Here is a 25,175-nt window from a genome sequence, read left to right as displayed (position 1 = left end):
CACCAAGAGAGGTAACGGGAGTGAATCTACCCAGCAGGGGTGCAGACAGTAATAAAAACCTAATGAAATAGAAAAAGCCAACACTCCATCCTAGACCTCAAAATATTGTTGAGGTCAAAAAACTAGAAGGGTGAAAACAAATCCTCCACCAACGTTTCAGGGACTCGCTGGACCCCTTCCTCAAGGTGACAGATAGAGGTCTGAAATATAATATGGAAACATCATTAGCCGAGCACTCCAACACAGTGGTGTTTGGAGTTGGGCACTGTATGGATTTGTCTACAGTAATATCGATCTGACAAGGGTTCTACCCCTTTCCCGCACTGTCCATAACTTAAAAAAGAAACACTTGGTTTGTACCCAAACTTTAAGAAACATCCAGTTTACCTTTTTAGCATCTACCCAAAACTGAAATGTTAGCTTAAAGTCGACTGAGCCCTAACTACATAGTAGGTGAGGTCGAAAAAAGACCGTCAAGTCCAACTAGAGAACACAATAGCCACCACGGGTCAGCTGGTATCATCAGTAATAATACTAACTGCCTCTAATGAAACCATGAGTCAGCAGCTGGCAGCACTCATGGATTTTATAAACATCTCCTCATATCCTGAGACAAAAAATGAAGAAAAAAAAGACAGGGAAAAATCAGGGAGAATTGAAAACAGATTCAGTCACACTCACACAGAGGGGAGAGCAAGGGGTGGGGAGGGACAGCACCAAAAAAAAAAAAAAAAAGCAGGAATACGAACAGGGCTGGAGAAGAGCTGAAGAGTCACAGTACAGCTGAGGAGGCACAACTGTTTTCTTTGTCAGCTTCTTTAGATTTTCCAATCATTTTCAGCTGCCGACAAATCACGGCACGGTAACTTTTAAGGAAGACAAAAAACTTTTCTTTTTTTTTTTTTTTTTTTTTGCTGTTTGAGTTCATTTTTAATTCTGGACCAAAACAAAAAGTGAAAAAAAAGCATCTAAACTCTAAGATGCTGCTTTGGTATGCTCTTCAACCCTTCCGCAAGACCTTCTCTGTTACCATCCTGGCAAAGTGATCCACTTTTTTCCTTTCTCTGCCTCTTCCTGGATCTCGCTCTCTGTTCAATCCAGTGGAAAAGTTTGTGAAACATTCCAGCCTGTGAAGAAATTCATTCCTAAACCTCAGCGGAGAAAGTCAGACAAGACAAGGAAGAGACAGGAAGGCGCTTGTCAATGTCCCACAAAGGGATCTAAAGAAAAGCCATCAAGGTAAGTCATCCTGTGAGACTGTAGCATACGTCTCTGAACGCTGTTGTTTGACACAACGCACATAACTTGGCACGGCTAGCACTGACATAATGAAAATGAAATGGAAAGTTAACTATGCAAGGAGTTTGCATGTTCTCCCTGTGCTTGTGTGGGTTTTCTCCAGGTACTCTGGTTTCCTCCTACAATCCAAAAACATGCTTAATTGCTTTCTGCCTAAATTGGCTCCAGTATGTATGTGTATGTATGCATGAGAGACAGGGACCTTCGATTGTAAGCTCCTTGAGAGCAGGGACGGATGTGAACGTCCAGTATGTAAGGCACTGTTTAAATTGACAGCACTTTATAAATACCTATAAAAATAATGCTAAGATTTAATAATAGTAAATAAATGTAGTAAATAATACATATAAGGGCCAATTCACACCAGTGTGTTGATTTGTGTTTTAGCGCAGCTGGTAAATGCTGATCAACGGAAGGACATCTGAAAAACAATCATTTCTAATGTGTCCTATTTATACCATAACGCTGCCACTGCATGTCAACGGACATCAAAAGGTATGCCAACCGACGTCAGTGCGCATTACATGTACATGCATTTTCCCATACATTTTAGCGCAAGTCAGTGTGAATTGGCCCTAAGTAAAAATGAATACCTGTGATAATAATAACAAATACTAAATAAATAAATAATAATAATAATAATAGTAAATAATAATAATAATATGCAGAACAGCGCAGAATAGAACTGACAGCGTTCTGCTTTTTAACTGCAATGGTCTTAAAGCGGATGTCTGCCCCGCTTTGTAATTTTAACCTACAGGTAAGCCTATAATAAGGCTTACCTGTACGTAAAATGAATATCTCCTAAATGTGCACCATTTACTGTAGGAGATATTCATCCTTCATGCAGCCGCTGACGTCAGCTGTGCATGCGCTCTGAAGGTTTCGGCATATCGTGCCGGAACTTTAGAGCTTCTTGCTGAAATCGAGGGCTCCCACGTGCATGCGCGGGAGTGACGTCATCGCGCCTCCGGCCACTCACAGCGCCAGAGCCCGTGAACCCGGAAGAAACCCCGGGGAGCATGTCAGCCCCCTCACCGGTGACTGGCGCCGCTGCGGGGGGCTTCGTTCTGCGATGTATACTAGCACATTATGCCATTATCTAGCAGGTTTTTTTTCAAGGGGGGGGGTCCCCAGGGTTTACTTCTGCTTTAAGACAGCCATAGATGGATCGAAATTCAACCCGTTCAGCAGGGACCTGCCAAATTTCGATTAATCTATAGGCAGGCTGGTTGGATAGAAGTCGATCTCTCGATTGACTTCTGTACAGCCAGCTTGTTGGAAAACTTCTGCTCGGTCAGTGCTGCTGACTATAACCAGTGGTGCTGATGAGGGTATTCTGACGGCGGGAAGCCCCCCTGCTGTCAGGATACAATAGCTCTGCAGGAGGGATTCCCCAATCCACATCAAGTGTGTGAAAGGGGGAAATCAATTCATTTTCTTTTGATCAACTCGCTGGCTGAACAAAAGAAAATGAATCATGTATGGCCTGACTTAGTGGAACTTGGAGAATCAGAGACAAAATGAAGCTATCGCTCATCAGCCAATCAGATACATTGGGGGTTATTTACAAAAGGCAAATCCACTTTGCACTACAAGTTCAAACTACAAGTACAAAGTGCACTTGAAATTGCACTGAAAGTGCACGTGGAAGTGCAGTCGATGTAGATCTGAGGGGTAGATCTGAAATGAGTGGAAGCTCTGCTGATTTTATCATCCAATCACGTGCAAGCTAAAATGCTGTTTTTTATCTTCCTTGCTTGTCACTCTCGGATCTACAGTGACTGCACTTCCAAGTCCACTTTCAGTGCAATTTCAAGTGCACTTTGCACATCTAGTTTGCACTTGTAGTGCAAAGTGGATTTACCTTTAGTAAATTACCCCCAATGCTTAGTTTAAATGACAGCTGTTTTGTCTGCAACATATTTTGTATTCCTGTCCATCCAGTTATTAGATTTACATAGCTCTGCAGCACAACACATCCATGTCTTGTGGGGCAGGAGACTTGATTGTTTTTGTGATGCAGTTCTTGTCTTTTTGCCAGCCTGTGACTGAATAGTAAAAGGAGAAGAAGCAGACCGATGAGTTCATCTCTGTCATCCTGCACTCTCCTCCTATCAGCATGTTCCTCATTAGCACATGAGCTTATTTGCACCATGTGCTGCTTTTCCCTCTTCCAGTCTAAGCTCTGCTGTACAGTGGATTGCAAAAGGTTAATACCAATTCAAATCCATGTACATACATGGCTTACATTACTTGCATCTGAAAAACTACATTTAGGGCATAGCTGACATTGTGTGCAGTGATCTTTTTTTTTCTGATCTGGATAACTGCAGGTCACCACTAGGGCATATAGTTTTCTATGTGTGTATAGGACTACAGAATATCTCCTCTTATCTACACCATAGGGGGGAACTCTTCTGCAGTCCAGAGCTAGGAACAATGCTAACAAATAAGAGTGCAGCACAGGAAGTTATCATTTTACAAGACCGGTTGTAAGATTTCTGGCAGGATCAATGGGTATTTTTTTTCATATGTTAAATAGATAGCAAAACACTTTCAATGGTATATTTAGCAGACCAAAAGGGATTAAATAAGAGATGTTTATTGTTAGGGTCAACATATACTTTAGGGCAGGGGTCTCGAACTGGCGGCCCTCCAGCTGTTGCGAAACTACAAGTCCCATGAGGCATTGCAAGGCTGGCAGTTACAAGCATGACTCCCACAGGCAGAGGCATGATGGGACTTGTAGTTTCGCAACAGCTGGAGGGCCGCTAGTTTTTGAGACCCCTGCTTTAAGGCAAGCTGAAATGGCCAGGCTCCAGATTAGTATGATGGTTTGTTTGTAAGATTTGGATTGTATGTAAAGACGTGTTATTATATTTCACAACTTTCTGGCAATTGTAGATGTATTTTTTATTTTTTTTTTCAAATGCCTGAATGTCTGAAGAGGCAAACTGATAGCCCACTAGGGGAGAGAACGGAGTGGAATGTTTACAACTCTAGGCAGAAGGAGTTCTATTTAAAAAGGCCAGCTGATGTCTTATGAAATTGATATTGACGGATAACTCCACCTCTATAATTAAGATAGTGATCTGAAGAAACTGGACAAAAATCAACGCAAAAATCAGTCTGTATGACTGCCATGTTTCTGCTGTTATTTTGTCAGACTGACATATTGTTTTTTCGTATCTTAAAGAGAAACGGCAGCCAGACAGCAAAGGACTAGTCATCTGTATCACATATAGTCTACTTGAAGTTGATTTTTTCCCTATTACTAACTTATCATGCCTTGTTTTACCCTGTGTCTCTGTGTGGAGGCGGCCATCTTGGTTGAGGCAGGACTTTGCTTCCGCATGCATAGCTCCCAACTGTCCCTGATTTGGAGGGACTGTCTCTGATTTGGAGCAATGTCCCTCTGTCCCTCTTCCCCCCTCATTTTGGTCTGATCCATATAGTTGTATATAAAATGCACTTTTTATCTTTCAGAAAGTGTTTCCCAGTGCTAAACCTTTCATCCAATTTCTAAATTGCCACATTTGTAAATTTTAAAAGCCAATATAAAGGAATAGTAGTGGTAAAAAGAAAGCCCTTGTGGATTTAATTAACTTTTTTTTTTGGTTAATTCTCCTTTAAGGGGGTGTGTCAGCCAGGAAGCGTGTCCTATGCCTACATACGTTTGCTAGTAGGTGTCCCTCTTTCCCATCTCAAAATGTTGGGAGGTATGCTCATGTCAAAGCCTCCAACAAGGGGAACAATGAGCAGAATAGAAGTGGCATCACTAAATCTCACTCCAGATCATCTGAGACTAGCAGTCAGAAGCAGCAGTGCCTTAGAACTCACTCTGCAGATATACAACTACTGTATAAGGCAGTGTACACAGAAGTGCCTAGGCACACTTACATACCAGGAAGTGCACACTGTCTGATACTTTTTAAAGAGAAACTCAAGACAAAGGCTACAAGTGTCACTATAGAGGTACAACTAGATGTTATCTATAACATAGCAAATCTTCACTTTTTAGTTCCACTTTAATATAACTTATCATATACAATACACTCAACCTATAAGATTATTTTAGGATATTATCTTATCTGATGTATATATTGTAGATGAGATAAGTACCGTTCATGACATTTGTTTATTTTGTATGGAAGATTGTTCAGACAAAATATTGCTCAGGAGTATGGTGATCGCTGTCTTAAAGAGAAAGTAAACGCTGATGGGTTTTACTTCCTCTTTTTTTCCCCTGCAAAGTAAAAGCATAATGGGCTAGTATACATCGCATACACTGCAAACGAAGCCTGCGATGTCCGTGATGTCCCCACTGGTGGCCGCATCCATCTTCATCCCTCTTCCTTCCAGGGCCGTGGACTCTGGCTCTGTGACGGCCCCGAGTCACGTGACGTCACTCCTGCGCATGAAACGATGGTCACGGCATGGGCCCTATAGAAATGGCACGATCGTGCCCTTTTTTAGTGTGCATGCGCCGATCATGTCGGCGCAAGCATATATGGTAAATGTCTCCTAAACAGTGCAGGTTTAGGAGATATTTCCAGTACCTACAGGTAAGCCTTATTATAGGCTTACCTGTAGGTAAAAGTGGTGTGTAAGGGTTTACAACCACTTTAAACTGGATGTAAACCCTCACATATACCCAGTATAATGAAAAGCCTTCGATGATACACAGAGATTAACCACTTCAGCCCCGGAAGGATTTACCCCCTTCCTGACCAGAGAACTTTTTACAATTTGGCACTGTGTCGCTTTAACTGCTAATTGCACGGTCATGCAATGCTGTACCCAAACGAAATTTGCGTTCTTTTCTTCCCACAAATAGAGCTTTCTTTTGATGGTATTTGATCACCTTTTTTGCGCTATAAACGGAAAAAGAGCGAAAATTTTATTTTCTACTTTTTGTTATAAAAATCAAATAAACTCAATTTTAGCCATACATTTAGGCCAAAATGTATTCGGCCACATGTCTTTGGTAAAAAAAAATGTCAATAAGTGTATATTTATTGGTTTGCGCAAAAGTTATAGCGTCTACAAACTAGGGTACATTTTCTGGCATTTACACAGCTTTTAGTTTATGACTGCCTATGTCATTTCTTGAGGTACTAAAATGGCAGGGCAATACAACCCCCCCCCCAAATGACCCCATTTTGGAAAGTAGACACCCCAAGGAAATTGCTGAGAGGCATGTTGAGCCCACTGAATATTATTTTTTTGTCCCAAGTTATTGAATAATGACAAAAAAAAAAAAAATTACAAAAAGTTGTCACTAAATGATATATTGCTCACACAGGCCATGGGCATATGTGGAATTGCACCCCAAAATACATTCAGCTGCTTTTCCTGAGTATGGGGATACCACATGTGAGGGACTTTTTTGGAGCCTAGCTGCGTACGGGGCCCCAAAATTCAATCACCGCCTTCAGGATTTCTAAGGGCGTAAATTTTTGATTTTACTCCTCACTACCTATCACAGTTTTGAAGGCCATAAAATGCCCAGATGGCATAAAATCCCCCCAAATGACCCCATTTTGGAAAGTAGACACCCCAAGCTATTTGCTGAGTGGCATGCTGAGTATTTTGCAGCTCTCATTTGTTTTTGAAAATGAAGAAAGACAAGAAAAACATTTTTTTTTCTTTTTTCAATTTTCAAAACTTTGTGACAAAAAGTGAGGTCTGCAAAATACTCACTATACCTCTCAGCAAATAGCTTGGGGTGTCTACTTTCCAAAATAGGGTCATTTGGGGGGGTTTGTGCCACCTGGGCTTTCCATGGCCTCCGAAACTGTGATAGGCAGTGAAGAGTGAAATAAAAAATTTACGCCCTTAGAAAGCCTGAAGGCGGTGCTTGGTTTTCAGGCTCCCGTACGCGGCTAGGCTCCCAAAAAGTCTCACACATGTGGTACCCCTATACTCAGGAGAAGCAACAGAATTATTTTGGGGTGTAATGTCACATATTCCCATGGCATGTTTGAGCAATATATCATTTAGTGACAACTTTGTGCAAAAAAAAAAAAAATTTGTCTTTTTCCCGCAACTTGTGTCACAATATAAAATATTCCATGGACTCGACATGCCTCTCAGAAAATAGCTTGGGGTGTCTACTTTCCAAAATGGGGTCATTTGGGGGGTTTTTGAACTGTCCTGGCATTTTATGCACAATATTTAGAAGCTTATGTCACACATCACCCACTCTTCTAACCACTTGAAGACAAAGCCCTTTCTGACACTTTTTGTTTACATGAAAAAATTATTTTTTTTTGCAAGAAAATTACTTTGAACCCCCAAACATTATATATTTTTTAAAGCAAATGCCCTACAGATTAAAATGGTGGGTGTTTCATTTTTTTTTTTTTCACACAGTATTTGCGCAGCGATTTTTCAAACACATTTTTTGGGGAAAAAACACACTTTTTAAAATTTGAATGCACTAAAACACACTATATTGCCCAAATGTTTGATGAAATAAAAAAGATGATCTTAGGCCGAGTACATGGATGCCAAACATGACATGCTTTAAAATTGCGCACAAACGTGCAGTGGCGACAAACTAAATACATTTTTAAAAGCCTTTAAAAGCCTTTACAGGTTACCACTTTATATTTACAGAGGAGGTCTACTGCTAAAATTACTGCCCTCGATCTGACCTTTGCGGTGATACCTCACATGCATGGTGCAATTGCTGTTTACATTTGACGCCAGACCGACGCTTGCGTTCACCTTTGCGCAAGAGCAGGGGGGGGCAGGGGTGCTCTTTTTTTTTTTTCTTTATTATTTTTTTGCTTTTTTATCTTATTTTTAAACTGTTCCTTTCTTTTTTTTTTTTTTATCATTTTTATTGTTATCTCAGGGAATGTAAATCGCCTATGATAGCAATAGGTAGCGACAGGTACTCTTTTTTGAAAAAATTGGGGTCTATTAGACCCTAGATCTCTCCTCTGCCCTCAAAGCATCTGACCATACCAAGATCGGTGTGATAAAATGCTTTCCCAATTTCCCAATGGTGCTATTTACATCCGGCGAAATTTAAGTCATGAAATGCTCGTAGCTTCCGGTTTCTTAGGCCATAGAGATGTTTGGAGCCACTCTGGTCTCTGATCAGCTCTATGGTCAGCTGACTGAATCACCGGCTGCATTCTCAGGTTCCCTGTTGGGACAGGAGAGCCAGAGAAAAACATGGAAGACAGTGGGGGGCATTCCCTCCCACTGCTTGTAAAAGCAGTCTAGAGGCTAATTAGCCACTAGGATTGCTTTTACATGAAAGCCGACCGCTGGCTGAAAAGAATGATAACAAGATGATACCTAAACCTGCAGGCATCATTCTGGTATAACCACTCAAAGTCCAGCAACATACCAGTACGTTGCTGGTCCTTGTTGGGCATATATTGTAATCTTGCTCTAGCCTGTGGGCTGAATGAAAAAAAGAGATTGATCAGTGGGTATACCCACCATTAGAATACCTCCCTTCATCCACCCACTTCTAATGATGGGCATACATGCACCGTTTATATATGCCGAAGCATGGGGGCATCCTCCCGCAAAAGGTAGGAGCAAATCGCTCCTCCGCCCCTGCTGCCCCCATGCTTCGGCATATATCACCTTGTCACGGCTTTATATATCGTGGGAGCAAACGCTGTTGCTGTCAAGATAAATAAATCCGCACTGCAGCTGAATGGCATACCTGAAGACAAAAAAATAGTTAACAATAAAACACAGTAAACAGTAAAGTATAAAAAAATTGCATACCTGAAAAGCAAACATGATAAAACATAATAACAATAAAACATTGCAGAATAGAATACAGTAAAAAAGAGCAGAACAAGAGAGAGAAAGAATAGAGAGAGAGAGAACAATAAAACGACAACTATTTTTTTTTTTTTTATTCTATATATTTTTTTTGTGGTTTTTATTTTACACTTTTTTTTATAACTGTAACTTTTGTAACTGTAACCGGTTCCAGGTTCGGGTCTCTCAAAATGCGATGGCATCTTGGGAGACCCTGTGAAAGTGTGCCTAGTCTGTGCAATGCTGTACCCTACGCTAATACTCAACTAGTGTATGGTAGCATTCAAAACATTCATCAATGCAAAGATCAGGATTGTCAGGACAGAAGGGACAATAATAGTGGGTGTCACGCCTATATCCGCGCTTGCTGCAGACACAACATCTTTTTTGGGGGGGTTCGTTGGGTAGGGGTACTCGGGAGGACATAAAGAAAATGCCTCTCATGCAGCCGACTGCATTTGGTTGGGGATGTGAATGGGGGAAGTACGGGTGTTGCAGAAGTGGTGGGTTCCCAATTAGGATTGGCGAATGCAGCAGGAAGGGCATTATGGGCACGACGGGCCTGTGTTTGTCTTCTTCTTGGTGGCAACGGGACACTACTTGTGCTTGCCACCTCACCAGCTTGAACTGCACTTATGGGACTCGCCACGTCACCAAGTGTTACTGCAGTGCTGGTTTGACTACGACCGGGGTGTACTAGGCCGCTGGTGCTTGCCACTTCACCAAAACGCTACCAAAAAAACTGTTAGCGATCGCAGGGATCAGGCCTGACTCTGCGAACACTGCAGTTATGCATTTAGTGTTTTGTAAGTGACAATGATCGATCGATACTGCACTTGGGTGGGCTGGGCTGGGCTGGGCGGGGGGCAAAGCACAGGTGCTAGCAGGTATCTGGGCTGATCCCGCTAACACTGCATTTTTGGGAACCCTAAACTGCTGGGGACGCTAGTATAGATCTGATTGGATCAGATATTGATCCATTCAGATACTATACCACTAAGGGAGGTGTACGGTGCGTGCGTGGGTGTTAGCACTACTGGCACTAACCTGACGCTGCCTGGAGCTGGTGCTTGCCAGTTCACCAAAACGCTACCAAAAAAACTGTTAGGGATCGCAGGGATCAGGCCTGACTCTGCGAACGCTGCATTTATGCGTTTAGTGTTTTGTAAGTGACAGTGATCGATCGATACTGCACCTGGGTGGGCTGGGCTGGGCCGGGCGGAGGGGCAAAACGCAGGTGCTAGCAGGTATCTGGGCTGATCCCGCTAACACTGCGTTTTTGGGAACCCTAAACTGCTGGGGATGGTAGTATAGATCTGATCGGATCAGATATTGATCCGTTCAGATACTATACCACTAAGAGAGGTGTATGCTGCGTGCGTGGGTGTTAGCGGTGCTGGCACTAACCTGACGCTGCCTGGGGCAACGCAGACCCTATCTGACCCTAAAACCTAACTTATATCACCGCCGGGCGATCAGGGGGCTAAACCTTTATTCAGTAAAAAACGGCGGGTGCCCTGACACTATAAAAAATAAATGAACTAACCAGCGTCACCCTTAACAGTTATACGGTGATCACTGGTGAAAGGGTTAACTAGGGGGAAGTCAAGGGGTTAAAACCTTTATTAGGTAGTATATGGGGGTCCCTGATGCTATAAAACGCTGACGGCGAACCTAAATACTTATCTCCCTAACTAGGTCCGATTGGACCCCCCGCCCACGGGCAGGCAAGGACTTATATATAAGTCCTTATGCCTGCCCGTGTCATTGTGCCGACGTACATCGTCGTGCGGCGGTCGGCAAGTGGTTAAACAAATCTCCCTACGTAAGTTTTACATGTATATCTGCTGTCTTCAGCTTTCTTTAAAAATATTCTTTAAAAAGTGCAGATCTTGTTACATATTTTCTCTTCCTGTTCAGCACTGAGTGTGAAGTCTGGGCACACAGCCAAGACAGCTGACTGGAGGAAAGGCACACACCCCCTCTCCTCATAGGTAGAGACAGAGACTTGCAGAGCTGTTTCATGAACAGTTTAGCTCTGTGCTAATCTAGTTATAGCAACCTTCCATGACACAAATTTCAGCCTGGTTTTATCTCCTGTGTTGGAGAACTTGTCAGAAGTTAACATGCTGATAACAGAAGAACTGAGCAGGAGAAAGCCATGGGACTTAGGGCTTTGAAGAGAGATAAGAAAACACTGCAGATAAATGTGCCCAGCTCAAATTTCATGAATTGGGTTTACATCCACTTTAAACTGGCCACACACTTCCCAATCAGCCTATGCAATCTCTGTTCAATGTCTTTTAGATTCAACCACAAACATATACTTTGAGGGCCTGCCTATATCATCTATAAACTTTTTATATATTCAGAAAAAGCTTCTCACAATTCCAAACTCTGGGAGATTTACATTGCTCATGTAATACAACCAATAAGGCAGCCAAACAAAGTCTTATGCCGCGTACACACGACCGGATTTGCCGTCGGAATAAACTCCGAAGGTTTCTCCGACGGAACTCAAACGGAATTCCATTCAAGCGGTCTTGCCTACACACAGTCGAACCAATGTCTGACCGTCCAGAACGCGGTGACGTACAGCACGTAGGACAGGACTAGAAAAAGGAAGTTCAATAGCAAGTAGCCAATAGCTTCCGTAGCGTACTTGCTTCAGGGCATGCGCTGATTTTGGTCCGTCGGAACAGCATACAGGTGAGTGGTTTTCCCGATAGGAATTGGTTCCGCCGGAAATATTTAGAACATGTTCTATTTCTAGGTCCGCCAGAATTTTTGAAAAAAAAAGTCTGATGAGGCATACACACGATCGGAATAGACGATGAAAAGCTTCCGTTTGACTTTTTCTGACGGACATTCCACTCGTGTGTACACGGCTTAAGAAATCCTAAGCCATTTGCTGATTCCACAAAAAAAAAATTAAAACAGGCATCAAATTCTAGTTTTGTTTCAGAAACTGGCACATAACACTCAATGGCTGTATTTCTGTATCTCTCCTGCCACAGTTTTGATTGTTCAGGAGCTTGAGTCCATGAAACTTTTCGATACATTGTTCAAGCTCCGATGAAGGGGAATTTTTGGCCCCTGAAACATGTTGGAAGCCTGTTGCTTTTTTGTGGAATAATTAAAAGTCTTTGGATCCCTAGGACTTTGTTTTGGTGCTCTTATTGGTTGTTTTAAGTGGGGATTTTTCCACCCAGGGTGACCCCTACCTCTTACCAGCTCTCTGTTTTATGAAAGAGCTGGCAAAACCAAGCCATCTGGCTCAATTAATGGCTGTTTTCCGCTGACTAAAATCTGTGTCTAGCTTCTCTTTTTCATGCTAATTTAGGTAGGCCAGACATTATGCAATTTTCTTTCCTTTAACCACAGGGTGAAGGAAAGAAAATTGCTTGGTTTCCCCATCAACACAGTCAGTGTTGATGGGTAATACTTACCATCGCACTATTGTGTTCTGCTAGCAAGAAGAGCAGGGAGCCTTCCTCACCAGCAGAATATAATGCTGATTGATGTGATTGGGTGCAAAACCCAACAGGCTGGTTGTACTGAAGTCAATTGATGCATGGACTTCGATCTGAATTTCGATCTGTGTAGGGCCAGCTTTAGTCTTCTTTCTTGTTCCAGTAATACAGATAATGCAAGAGCAAATCCTATTGTGGACAACTGTCACTGGAAGAGGAGGTGAGAAGAAGTCAATTAAAATGGACACAGTTTTGGCTGGATTTGTACTTTAGGGTTTGTGTACACAGGCTTTTGATATCAGTTAGGCTCCATTCACGCTTGTGTGACTTGTCATAGGACTTTGGACATCAAAGTTGCATAACAAGTCACAGCCCATTCTTTTCAATGGTGCCTGTTCAAATTGGTACAACTTAAAGTTGTATCTTTGAAAAGGTGCCTGCACTACTTTAGTGTGACTTTTGATGCGACTTTGGTCTAGAGAATGTAAAGTTGGGTAAAAGTCATGGTCCAAACCAGCCCTAGGAAATAGTGCGACTTTGTAGATGCGCCAATGTGAATGGAGCCTTAAAGGTCAGTTTGAGATCTGGCTGAGGGGAGTATACACACCATTTTATAAAATCCAATTCAAACACTGCATTCAACATCCTTTGTGAATTATACTGTATGCTTCATAAACACTCCATAAATGTCCGTGTACACTGGCCCCTAAAGTGGAACTGCTATTAAAATTTACACTTCACTTAAATCAATATGAAACTCAAATCACGTTAATTAATGTGTATAAAAACACTCCCTCATGTGAACGAAAGCCTAGGCAAACGATCACATGGCTTCTGCTCACCAGGAGCATGGTGGGTATTTTATGCCACTTGTGATGAAGCTCTATTGCTCTCAAACAGGAAAATGGTGAAGTGAAATTGTCATCAAAATACAACCACTGCGTAGAAGGAAGCAAAGACTGAACATGTAATGAGCTAATGGCTGCCACTCTTTACATATATAATTACAAGCTATACATAGAAACAACAGTTAAAAAAAATTATAGGATTACTTATGTTATGTTGAACTCCTTCACACACATTTCTAAGAAAAATATTTAAAATACTTTTTTTTTTTTAATGATGGGTAACCAACATCTCCTGGGTCCCCTGCAACTCTCACTGGTTCCTCCTGGAGACCTCCTTATCAGTACTATGTTCTGTAATGAGTAGAGATCAGAGGGGGAAACCAGTGAGAGCTGCAAGAACCCAGAGGATTGAATGTTTGTTTCTCTTTGGACTTCAGAAGAGTTCTCAGCATGTGTTTGGAAGTGCAGGCAGAAGGAAAGGTACGTACTCTATGGCCTGTCTTTTTTTACAGGTATTGCTTACTTTTTAGATTTTTTTTTAACCTCCATTTGGGGAATATGTCTGTACATTATACACAGGAGTATGTGAACATCGGCATTTACCCTCTTACAGCCATTTATGTCTATGGACAGCTGTACACAGCAGTGCTGCTTCACCTTTTCCTAGTCTGAGCTCTACTATACAGTGGACTGATACCAAATCAAATTCACAAACTTGATAAAAAATGAACACAGAGCTGCATTAAAGCGGTAGTAAACCACAGGAACTAAAGAAAAAAAAAAGGGGACCCAGGTAGTTTAAGTCATAATGTTCTAGTATACTAGCATACCTCCCAACTGTACCTGATTTTGAGGGACTGTCCCTGATTTGGAACAAAGTCCCTCTGTCCCTCGTTCCTCCTCATTTGTCCCTCATTTTGGTCTGATTTATATAGCTGTATATACAATGTATATTTTTATCTTTCAAAATGTGATTTACAGTTCCAACCCTTTCATCCAATTTCTAAATTGCTGCATTTATAAATGTCAAAAGCCAGTCAAAAGGAATTGTAATGGCTAAAAAAAAGCACCTGTGGGTTTACCTTTTTTTTTTTTTTTTGTATAATTCTCCTTTAAGTGGCAGGGTGTGTGTCCAAGGCCTACATACATTTACTAATAGGTGTCCCTCATTCCCATCTCAAAAAGTTGGGAGGTATGTACTAGCACATTATGAGAGACTTACCTGAAAATGAAGCCGTCCAGCGGCACGCTGTCACCACTGTAGGCACTTCTGTCTTCACCTGGTCTCCTTCCAGGATTCGTGTGAATGGGCAAGCCATGATGACATCACTCTATGCCGTTTCTTCAGAGCACATGTTCTGGTGATGTCACCGACTGCTTCTAAAGTAAATATCTCCTAAATGGTGCATGCTTAGTGCATGTTTAGGAGGTATTTACTGTACCTATAGGAAAGCTTTAGTATAAGCTTAACTATAGGTAAAAATTAGCCAAGGGAGTTTAATCCCACTGTGCCTTTAATGTATATCTGAATAGAGTGAATAGAGTGAGTAAAGTGATAGTAAAGTCTCTTATTTTTGTTTAAAAATAACAAACATGTCATACTTACCTTCTCTGTGCAATGGTTTTGCACAGAGCAGTCCCAATCTTCTTCTTCTCGGGTCCTTCGCAGGCGCTCCTGTCCCCTCCCTCCTGTTGAGCGCCCCCACAGCAAGCAGCTTGCTATGGGGGCACCTGAGCCGAACCGCAGCTCCCTGTGTCCATTCAGACACAGAGCCGCGGCCCAGCCCTGCCCCCTCTCTCTCCTCATTGATTCACTAAATTTGATTGACAGCAGCGGGAGCCGATGGCGCCACGCTGCCGCCTCTGCCAATGAGGGGGGAGAGTCTCGGGCAGCCGAGACACTCCTGCAACATCGCTGGATTGAGATGGGCTCAGGTAAGTATTAGGGGGGCTGCTGCACACAGAAGGCTTTTTAGCTTAATGCATAGAATGCATTAAGCTATAAAACCTTCTGACTTTACAACCACTTTAAACTGAACTTCAGTCATTTTTTCATCTTTCCATCTATTAAATCTTCTGCCCTTGTTGTTTTAACTTTGAATAGTAAAACATTTTTTTTCTTCCAGTAAATACATTATACAGCCCACTTCCTGTTTCTTGTCTGGTCATTATAGGAAACAACAAAACAGTGTAGCGCTAAAAACCTAATCACACATAGGTGGGTAGGTATATAATGGAAAGGATCACCTATCAAGAGACCCATTCAAGGCTGAAAAAACTGGCTATATATGTTTAGGATATAACAATAAACAACAGTGTTTCAGTCCTAGAGGTGAACAATATGTGTAGATCCAATATCCCAAAAAGAGGAAACAAGCTTGCTACCACCGAGGGAGATGGAGGCTTACCAGATGTGGTGGACCTAGCGGGGCATATGCCCAACTAGGTCGGACAAGGCTTAGGTGGTAGAAAAGCAGTGGATGTCTGTGGTATTGCAGGCTGCCCGATTCCTCCAACTGGTGTCCAGATCCTAGAAGATGTGTGGAATTCAAGGGATGTGGATGGTTCTGAGTCCTAGGAGGGAGGGGGTGGGGTGTTCCTTGTGTGGTTCCCTCAAACCGATCATTCATTGGGTGTAAGTGGAGAGGAAAGGAAAAAAGGGCCACATAGTGTAAATCCGCATCAAAATTTATTAAAAAATATAAATATAGGAAATACACTCACGTATAAATCCACAAGATATTGCAGCGCTGAGAAAAAGTGGCGACAATGGGGTCCTGCCCGACGCGTTTCGTCCTAAAAAGGCGCCTTTTTAGGACGAAACGCGTCGGGCAGGACCCCATTGTCGCCACTTTTTCTCAGCGCTGCAATATCTTGTGGATTTATACGTGAGTGTATTTCCTATATTTATATTTTTTAATACATTTTGATGCGGATTTACACTATGTGGCCCTTTTTTCCTTTCCTCTCCACTTACACCCAATGAATGATCGGTTTGAGGGAACCACACAAGGAACACCCCACCCCCTCCCTCCTAGGACTCAGAACCATCCACATCCCTTGAATTCCACACATCTTCTAGGATCTGGACACCAGTTGGAGGAATCGGGCAGCCTGCAATACCACAGACATCCACTGCTTTTCTACCACCTAAGCCTTGTCCGACCTAGTTGGGCGTATGCCCCGCTAGGTCCACCACATCTGGTAAGCCTCCATCTCCCTCGGTGGTAGCAAGCTTGTTTCCTCTTTTTGGGATATTGGATCTACACATATTGTTCACCTCTAGGACTGAAACACTGTTGTTTATGGTTATATCCTAAACATATATAGCCGTTTTTTTCAGCCTTGAATGGGTCTCTTGATAGGTGATCCTTTCCATTATATACCTACCCACCTATGTGTGATTAGGTTTTTAGCGCTACACTGTTTTGTTGTTTCCTATACTTATACTTTGTTGGTTGTGTTAGCCGCTTTTTCCCTTTTTATGAGCAGCGCAGGATTACTTTTGTATATATATTGTCTGGTCATTAGCCTAGGCTTATGACATCATGCACAGCTCTCTCTCTCATGCTCATGAGAGTTTGCCAGGAAGGGAGGGAGGTGAGTCATAAGAGGGCCAATGGGGGCTGCAGAGCTGGAGGTGTTCCCCCGTGTGTCTTTGTAAATCCAGGAAATGAACAGAGAGCAGCTTCAGCTGCCCACAGTTAAAATGGATGCAGCCAGACTCAGTGGAGGAAGATTTCTGCAGCATTCTGGCAAGTACAGAATTACAGTATATATAAAATAATATGCAAAGTGGTTGGAGGGAAGCTTCAGAATGGCAAAGATGTTTTTATTCCAAATTATGTGAGCAGACTGCAGTTCCTCTTTAACCACTTCCCACCCGGCCTATAGCAGAATGATGGCCAGGCGGTGGTTCAGTTATCCTGAATGGGCGTCAGATGACATCCCGCAGAATAACACCCGCCACACGCCTGTGGGGGCGCTCATCGCGGCGATCGGTAGTGCGGTGTGTCAGTCTGACACACTGCTACACTGATCTTGGTAAAGAGCCTCTGATGGAGGCTCTTTACCACGTGATTAGACATTTCCAATCACGGCTGATCACTATGTAAACAGTAAGAGTCGTTGATCGGCTTTTCCTCACTCGCGTCTGACAGACGCGAATAGAGGAGAGCCGATTGGCTGCTCTCCTAACAGGGGGGGGGTCTGTGCTGATTGTTTATCCTCCTCAGATGCCTGCCCAGGACCACCAGGATGCCGCCAGGACCACCAGGGATGGCCACCACATTGGACCACCAGGTATGCCAACCTAGACCACCAGGGAAATGCCAATCAGTGCCCAGGCAGCTGCCAATCAGTGCCCATCCCCAATGCCCTCCAGTGCCAGTGCCATCAGTGAGTGCCCATCAGTGCCACGTATCAGGGCCCAGCAGTGCCGCCTATCAGTGCTCCCTATAAGTGCCCATCAGTGCAGCCTTTCAGTGCCCATCAGTGTCGCCTATCAGTGCCACCCATGAGTGTCCATCAGTGCTGCCTATCAATGCCCATCAGTGCTGCATATCAGTGCCACTTACCAGTGCCCATTGTCAGTGCCCCCCATCAGTGCCACCTCATCAGTGCCGCCTTATCAGTGCCCATCAGTAAAGGAGAAAACTTACTTATTTACAAAATTTTATAACAGAAACAAAAGAAAAACTTTTTTTTTCAAAATTTCCAGTCTTTTTTAATTTGTTTAGCAAAAAATAAAGAACGCAGAGGTGATCAAATACCACCAAAAGAAAGCTCTATTTGTGGGAACAAAATGATAAAAATTCTGTTTGGGCACAGTGTAGCATGACCGCGCAATTGTCAATTAAAAAGCGACAGCACTGAAAGCTGAAAATTGGCTTGGGCAGGAAGGGGGTGTAAGTGCCCAGTATTGAAGTGGTTAAGTTAATCTATGCTTGTATAAAGAACTTCTTCCACATCCTGACTGGAGTAACCCTGCAAAACAGTGAACAGTTTGCATAAATTGATGGTTCTATATAAATATCTATAATAAATAAATATCTAAGAATATTAGTACTGTAAGCAGTATCCTGTATACAGAACAAGGACTAACAATTTGGATAGGTTACAGTACTAGAGATAGTCAGTTTGCCACTTTTAGACGTTAATCTTTTCAAGCTCAGAAGTGACAATGACAAACAGCGTGCCTCACAGCCTGGGAAAATGACGTCAATCAGTGCTGACAAAGGCCTGCAAATAGTTTTTTTTAAATAGCACCGAAAGCCTATTACTGTTAAATGTGGGTTTGTTTGTTTCATAAATTGGACTGGTTGTATCCCGGCAACTGTTGTCTCAGCTCCCTTTGCTATCTGGAATGGTCACTTGTGTTCGGGGTGAAAAGGACACCTGTGCAAGCACTAAATACCATCCGAGAGCGACAAAGTGCTTCCATGATTTCCCGTAAACTGTTCCCACCCCTAATCCCACACTTAAAGAGGGAGTTTGCTGTTTATGGGTACATCTTGGGGAGAAAAATGTAATGGGAAGAAAGATGGAAGTATTGTTTTCTGTGTGCATTATACAATTTGTACAAGTACAACCGCAGGCGCTCTGTCAGAGACCCACCTACTCCTTCTGTCACTAAACAACCATTACAATCAAGGTTTGTTTGGAGGGGGTCATTCACATTACTTTTTTGTACCTTTACACCTTTTCACCCTAGCAACTTATTTCTGGTGACGATTGAAGATCGCTAGAAGGCAAAGAAACGACTCATCTGTTTCCATTGCGTTGTTTCCTCGCTGCCCAATAATGAGTTTTGCTTGGATTATGCAAGTTGTATGGGTACAACATAGCTTTTTTGTAGCCTAAAGCCTTGTATACGCAATGAGAATATCAGAGCGATTGTCCAATAATCTGATCGTTAGTACACAGCTTTCAAAGCCGATTATGATAGTTCATACGAAAATATCTGAAGGAACAAGCACAAATTATGAAAAGGCACAAAAAAGACAAAAAAATGGGAGACTGCAACAAAAACCGAGCCACCACCCCTGTGTCTCTCCCTGCTGTACGGGAGACCCAAAGAATTTCCAGGAAGGACTTTAAAGAGTTCCACCCATAAAATTTACTTTGCAGTATTCATCAGCAAAAAAAAAAGCAAAAACATTTGGAAAAATTTCCTGGCTGTTGCTAAGGGGTGCCCTGTAATCTGCCTCTTCCTCTCCTTGGCGCCTGACGTCATTTGCCTCGGCGCCCATGCTCGCTAGTGCTCCTGGGAGATGTGTGTCATCATTTCCCAGGAGTCAGTGGGCAGCGCCGAGAGCTTCGTTGCCATCACAACGGGGCGGGCACTTCTGACAACGACACCCGTTGTGATGGCAACGCGAGACATTTACGGTGCTTCGATACGGTCATACTGCGCATGCGCAAGAACGGGCGGTGCATGCTGGTCACTCAGCTGCACCGTATCCCGGAACATTATGCTTGTGGGCTTCACATGCCCACAAGCAATATGGGAACGACCAGGAAGCAATCATATAAGTTATGTTTTTATATTAAACCGGACATCGGCGGGGGGGGGGGGATTTTAAAAAGATGTGTTAAATGTTAATGTTTGGAACTTATCAAATGTTTAAAAAAAAAACATGTCAGTGGAACTCCATTTTCAGCACTACCAAGACAATACAGGGGATGTAGATGGGTTTTCCACCATGGACATGGACCCACCATGTATTAGGACTGCTGGAAGGGGGGGGCCGCTGAGGCTTATTGAATGATGGACCCTCTCAAGAAACGTAGCTATGAGGACCTAAAACGGGCAGTACTGGACTATTACGCTGTATCGCCAGAGGCGTACCAGGCCAGGTTCCGGACTACCCCTTGGGTCCCTGAGATCGCCTTTAAAATGTTTGCGCACAAGCTGTCCATAGCATGCCGCCAATGGCTGGAAGGGGAGGAGGCCACCTCCCCTGAGGGGATCATACAGGCTGTCCTGAAGGAACAATTCTTTTTACAGTGCCCCCCTGAGCTCCGACAGTGGGTGCAGGAGCGAAAACCTGCCACCCTAGAGGAAGCTGGAGTTTTAGCGGATGAGGCCCTCTTGATCAACACACAATGGCGGAAGCCCCCCGCTGAGGCACCCCGAGTTCCCAGGGTGGCCAGCCCCACCTCTGGGCCCTACATGCCTCCCAATCGTTGGCTGAACCCCCAGGTGGCACCAAACTCTTCATTCCCCTCGCTACTTGGACTGTGAACTGGGGCCCAAGCGCTGTGATTTCGGAGTAATGGGAGGATTACCTGCAGATGTGCTTCTTGGCAATGATGTCAGTGACCTCCAGTGTCACTTTGTCAGGGCCGTCACGCGAAATCAAGCAAGTGAGTGACCCTTCCCCAACGCCTGCCACTAGTGGAGTATACTGGAATCGGGTGTCAGGGGATAACGGCCGCCTGCTAAGGTGGAGTTTGGCCTTACAACCGTACAACTTCACTATTCAGTACCTAAGGGGGAACCAACACCAAAATGCACATGGGTTCTCCCGTCAACAAGATTCCCAGTAAAGCCCAGTCATCCTGTCTTCCCTCCAGTGGCTGAAAAGACTCCAGGGAGAAGGGCGAGTCTACGCTTTTCCCCAGCAGCGGGTATGTTCTCTGAGAGAGGCAGAGGTTGGCTGGGTAAGTATTGCTATATTTGGGACAATTTATTTGGGGTACTGTGGAGATACCGTCATTGGGGGACTGGAACTAACTTTGGATTCAACCCGTCTGGGGTCTCCTCCTGTGTTAGTCCCCTGCCGAAAGGGGAGATGTGTGACGGGAGTCCATTTGTGTAGGGTGCCTGAGAACTCCAATCTGATCTGTGCTAGTCGGACTCGCTGTACAGCCACACTGGAACATTGTATATATGTATATATCATGTGTTGTCTCATGCTGTTGGACTCTTTAGCTGGGATTGTTTGGGCTGTGGTTGTATTCCAGTGTTTTTATTGCGCTTGTCTGCCTTGGAAGAAAAGTATATTATGGGATGTATGTCTCTGTAGAAGGGGGGGATTCTTCCAACAGCTCCCCTTGCTGATTGGACAGTTTACTCCACCTGAATTCCAAAGGGAGGAGTGATTGCCCCCTCAATTGTATATCTGTGTTGCACATGTGTTATAATAAAGAGTTTGATGTTTTTCACCCTACACTTAGTTACGGCTAGTGACTGGGTGGGCTAAAGGGTCTTGGATCGTGTGGTATCAGACAGAGAAAGCATTTACAGCAGACATAGTCCTGTTGAGGACAAGGGTTCGTCACAGTCAGACAGAAGCTGGATGTGCAGACTATAAAATTTTGGTCAGATGTGAACTCAACATCTGATTTTCGTTTCATTAGTACGGTTTTCGTGCGGAAAAAAATCACAAGAGCAGGACTACGCATGCTCAGAAACAATAGAATACATACAAAACCATTCAACACATTACGTCACTTCTGACGTTGTTTTCGTATTGTGAGTAACCACTTTACTTTCCTGGAAAAGAAGAAAGGTGACAGCGCTCTCTGCAGGGACAACTTAATCCATACACCAGGTCCACTCACAGGTGCCGAGGAGAGCTGGCAAAACTGTAATCCTTGAAGTGACGTTTATTGGTACATCAGAGTGACAATAAAACAATAAAGCTGACGCGTTTCGGCAATAGCCTTAGTCGTAGCTAAGCGTAACCACTTCACTTTCCACATGAGACTAGTATGCCACAAAAAACGGAGGTTCGGTCTAAGCGTGTGTACGAAAAAAAAAAAAAAAAAACAGCCTAACTTGAATTGGAAAATGTAGGTCAAAACACCAAAATGCGTCAGATGGACTTTTTTTTTCCCCTTACGCATCGCTATGCAGCACATGCCTGAATGAAGATAAACAATTTTTAAAGAATTGACTTTGACAGGTACATTAAAAAAGCAGAGCAAAGAACAGTAATAACTTGAAAAGTGTCCATAGAAACTTAGTAAACTCAGTTTACTAAAGACACACCAGTGAAAGGTGATTTCTAAATAGTTGCAATGGACTATGGCACTAGATACTGCTGACTAAATTAGGGGAAGATAATTTTATTATATATATATGTTTTTAAACCGTTGTGTTACATTATTTTAAATGTACAGTATACACACAATCGTTGATTTCCAAACAAATTTAAAAAGACACTGTCACTTTGCTCATGCGGGGCAATATGTGTCTCTTCAATTTGGTCCCCAACTCCCATTTACTCCCCTACTTACCTACTCTGTGCAATGGATTTCCACAGTGTGGTCCCTTATCTCTTATTCTATAGTCCCCCGCCGATGCTCTCCACTCTTCTTCTCGTACATGTGCCCTCATAGCAAGCCTTGTGCTATGGGGGTGCGGGCATCCCAAGCCGGGGTGTGTGCATCCATAGACACACAGCATGGCTCGGCCCTGCCCCAATCCCTCCTCACAGGCCTTGTCTGACAGCAGCGGGAGCCAGTGGAAAGAAGACATGCAGCCAGGAACATCGCTGAATCAAGGGAGCAACCAGGTAAGTGTTTAGGGAGGAAGGGGGGCACAACAAGTGGTAAAAAGTTTTTTTTACCTTAATGCCGGTAATGCATTAAAGTAAAAAACATTTTAAAGTGTTACTAAACCCAGGACCCTGCATTCATTATATCTGGTCTCCCACAGTACGCAGAACATGAAAATGCAATTATTTTAGTAAATATAAACTACTTAATACATTTTCTCATCAGCTCAGCACTATATAGCAGTCTTGTGACCTCTATCAGTGTCCAGCCGAGCACTGGTTAAAGCTTGTAGGAGGAGTTTTCATTTTACTATGACTGTCATATGAGGCTGCATGACCCCTGACCCTCTGTCTGGACAGTGCTGATTGGCCCTGTGCTGATCATATGCACCCCCCCCCCCCCCCAAAAAAAAAAAAAAAAAACTTTCTAGCAATACACTCCAAACAGAGAATGTGCAGAGTGCCTCATAGGGCTCTGTACTATTAACAGATATATAGGGGCAGTAAAAGAAGGGGAGGATCAGAGAAGATAGGATCAAACAGCCTTTTACACAATGCAGAGGATTAACCCCTTAGGTTCCAGAGTGAGTCCAACAAACATGCTTTTTGGCATATCCAGACTGATTTTACTGTTGTAGGTTTAGTAACACTTTAACTTTAGAACAACTTTAAGTTGAAGCTTTTTATGACAGGGTCTCTAAATTAAAGCAAGGGCAATGACTTCTATCAACACTTGGCTTTTTTTCAGCACAGCTGAAATTGCTATATGTATGAAAAGGCAACTACAGCTCCATCTGCTGGCTGAATAGAAGGCTGCACAACATTAATCTGCAATATATCACTTTTTCCAACTAAAATATTTTTTAAATGTGTACTTTAGCTCTGACCATAATTAGTAAATAAAGAAAATATGTTCATTTATATGTAGTGTAAAATAAGTCAGTTGCTGATGATCAATGTATGTGATTCAGTTTTTTACAGTCACAGTGCAAGAATGACGTCCTATTCAGAAAAATCTGATTCCTGGAATCTTGGAGTTCCCCTGCCTTTTCCATCCCTTTTATGAGCCAAAACAATAATTATTTAAAGGTTACATCTGTGGAATAGGCACTCATCTGGATCTGAATGCTTGCAACAGATCTCTCTCAAACAGCTTTCATATAAAAATAGAGGAAAAACTGTTCAGAGCTCAAAAATGCACATAAACTAGATTATTAGTATAGTGTTACAAAAACAGTGGGATAGATTTACTAAAACTGGTGCACTCAGAATCTAGTGCAGCTGTACATGGTAGCCAATCAGCTTCTAACTTCAGCTTGTTCACTTGAGCTTTGCAAATAAAACCTGTAAGCTGATTGGTTTCTATGCAGTAGTGAGCCTGATTTTGCACTCTGCAGTTTTAGTAAATAAACCCCTATGTGTTTTAGCAGACATCTTTAACATGCATCCTAATGTGTACAGGCAGTCCCCGAGTTACGAACACCCGAGTTACAAACGACTCCTACTTACGAACGGCCTCAAATGCCGGCCACTTGTGCTCCACAATACAGATACACCTGTGTTCCTAGGTTTTTCCATGGTAATAGAAGAGGGTCTCACTCTTCCTAAAAAAAAATGTTTTCATGAATTGCACATTGTGGAGAATGTAATAATTTATAAAGACCTGACGACTATAATAAAAAAAAACACTTTTGAGAATTTCGGTAGAAAAATTTCTTATGCCCCAGAGATGTCAGCTGTTGATACAACCTCACAATTCCCATCCGCAAAGCATCAGGGTGGACTTGTCCTTAAAAATACCATTTGTACATAATGTAATATTATTAAAACTACAAGGTTTTTTGCCCTAAATGAAATTCTTGCTTCCTTGGAAGTATCAATATATCTAGCAATTATACTATAAATCATTTCCCTACCTATTCTGTCAGTATCACGTGTATGGGGTGAATTATGAGAACACCCCACCAACACCTTTGCTACTTATCTGAATTTATGGCTCCTCTTTCCTGGAGTGCATTTTCTGTATTGTTTTTCCTATAGAATTCCCTAGGGACAGAGACCCAGGGATGTAATGAATTATTAGACTGGAACCTTTTTTCAGTTTTGGGAAAAGTAGGTTTGATCTTCTGCCAGGCCTTTATTCCTGTCTATAAGACTATTATGAGAACACCCCCACCAACACCTTTGCTACTTATCTGTAATGCATTTTGCGTATTGCTTTTCCTATAGAATTCCCTAGGGACAGAGAC

General features: G+C 42.9%; 1 protein-coding gene across 2 annotated transcripts in view; it reads left to right on the top strand.

Moving 5' to 3' along the window:
* The first annotated feature begins 299 nt into the window (after positions 1–299).
* Positions 300–25,175, top strand: part of PDGFRB (platelet derived growth factor receptor beta) — a 207,980-nt gene continuing 183,104 nt past the window's right edge. For both annotated transcript variants that reach the window (XM_073621081.1, XM_073621080.1), the window contains exon 1: positions 300–1,239. The gene's annotated coding sequence lies outside the window, so the exon portion shown is untranslated. The remainder of the gene's footprint in view (positions 1,240–25,175) is intronic.

This window comes from Aquarana catesbeiana, linkage group LG03, assembly GCF_042186555.1.
Source record: "Aquarana catesbeiana isolate 2022-GZ linkage group LG03, ASM4218655v1, whole genome shotgun sequence".
Lineage (NCBI taxonomy): Eukaryota > Metazoa > Chordata > Amphibia > Anura > Ranidae > Aquarana > Aquarana catesbeiana.
The sequence above is the reverse complement of the archived record's forward strand: the minus strand, read 5'-3'. Positions and strand labels throughout refer to the sequence as shown.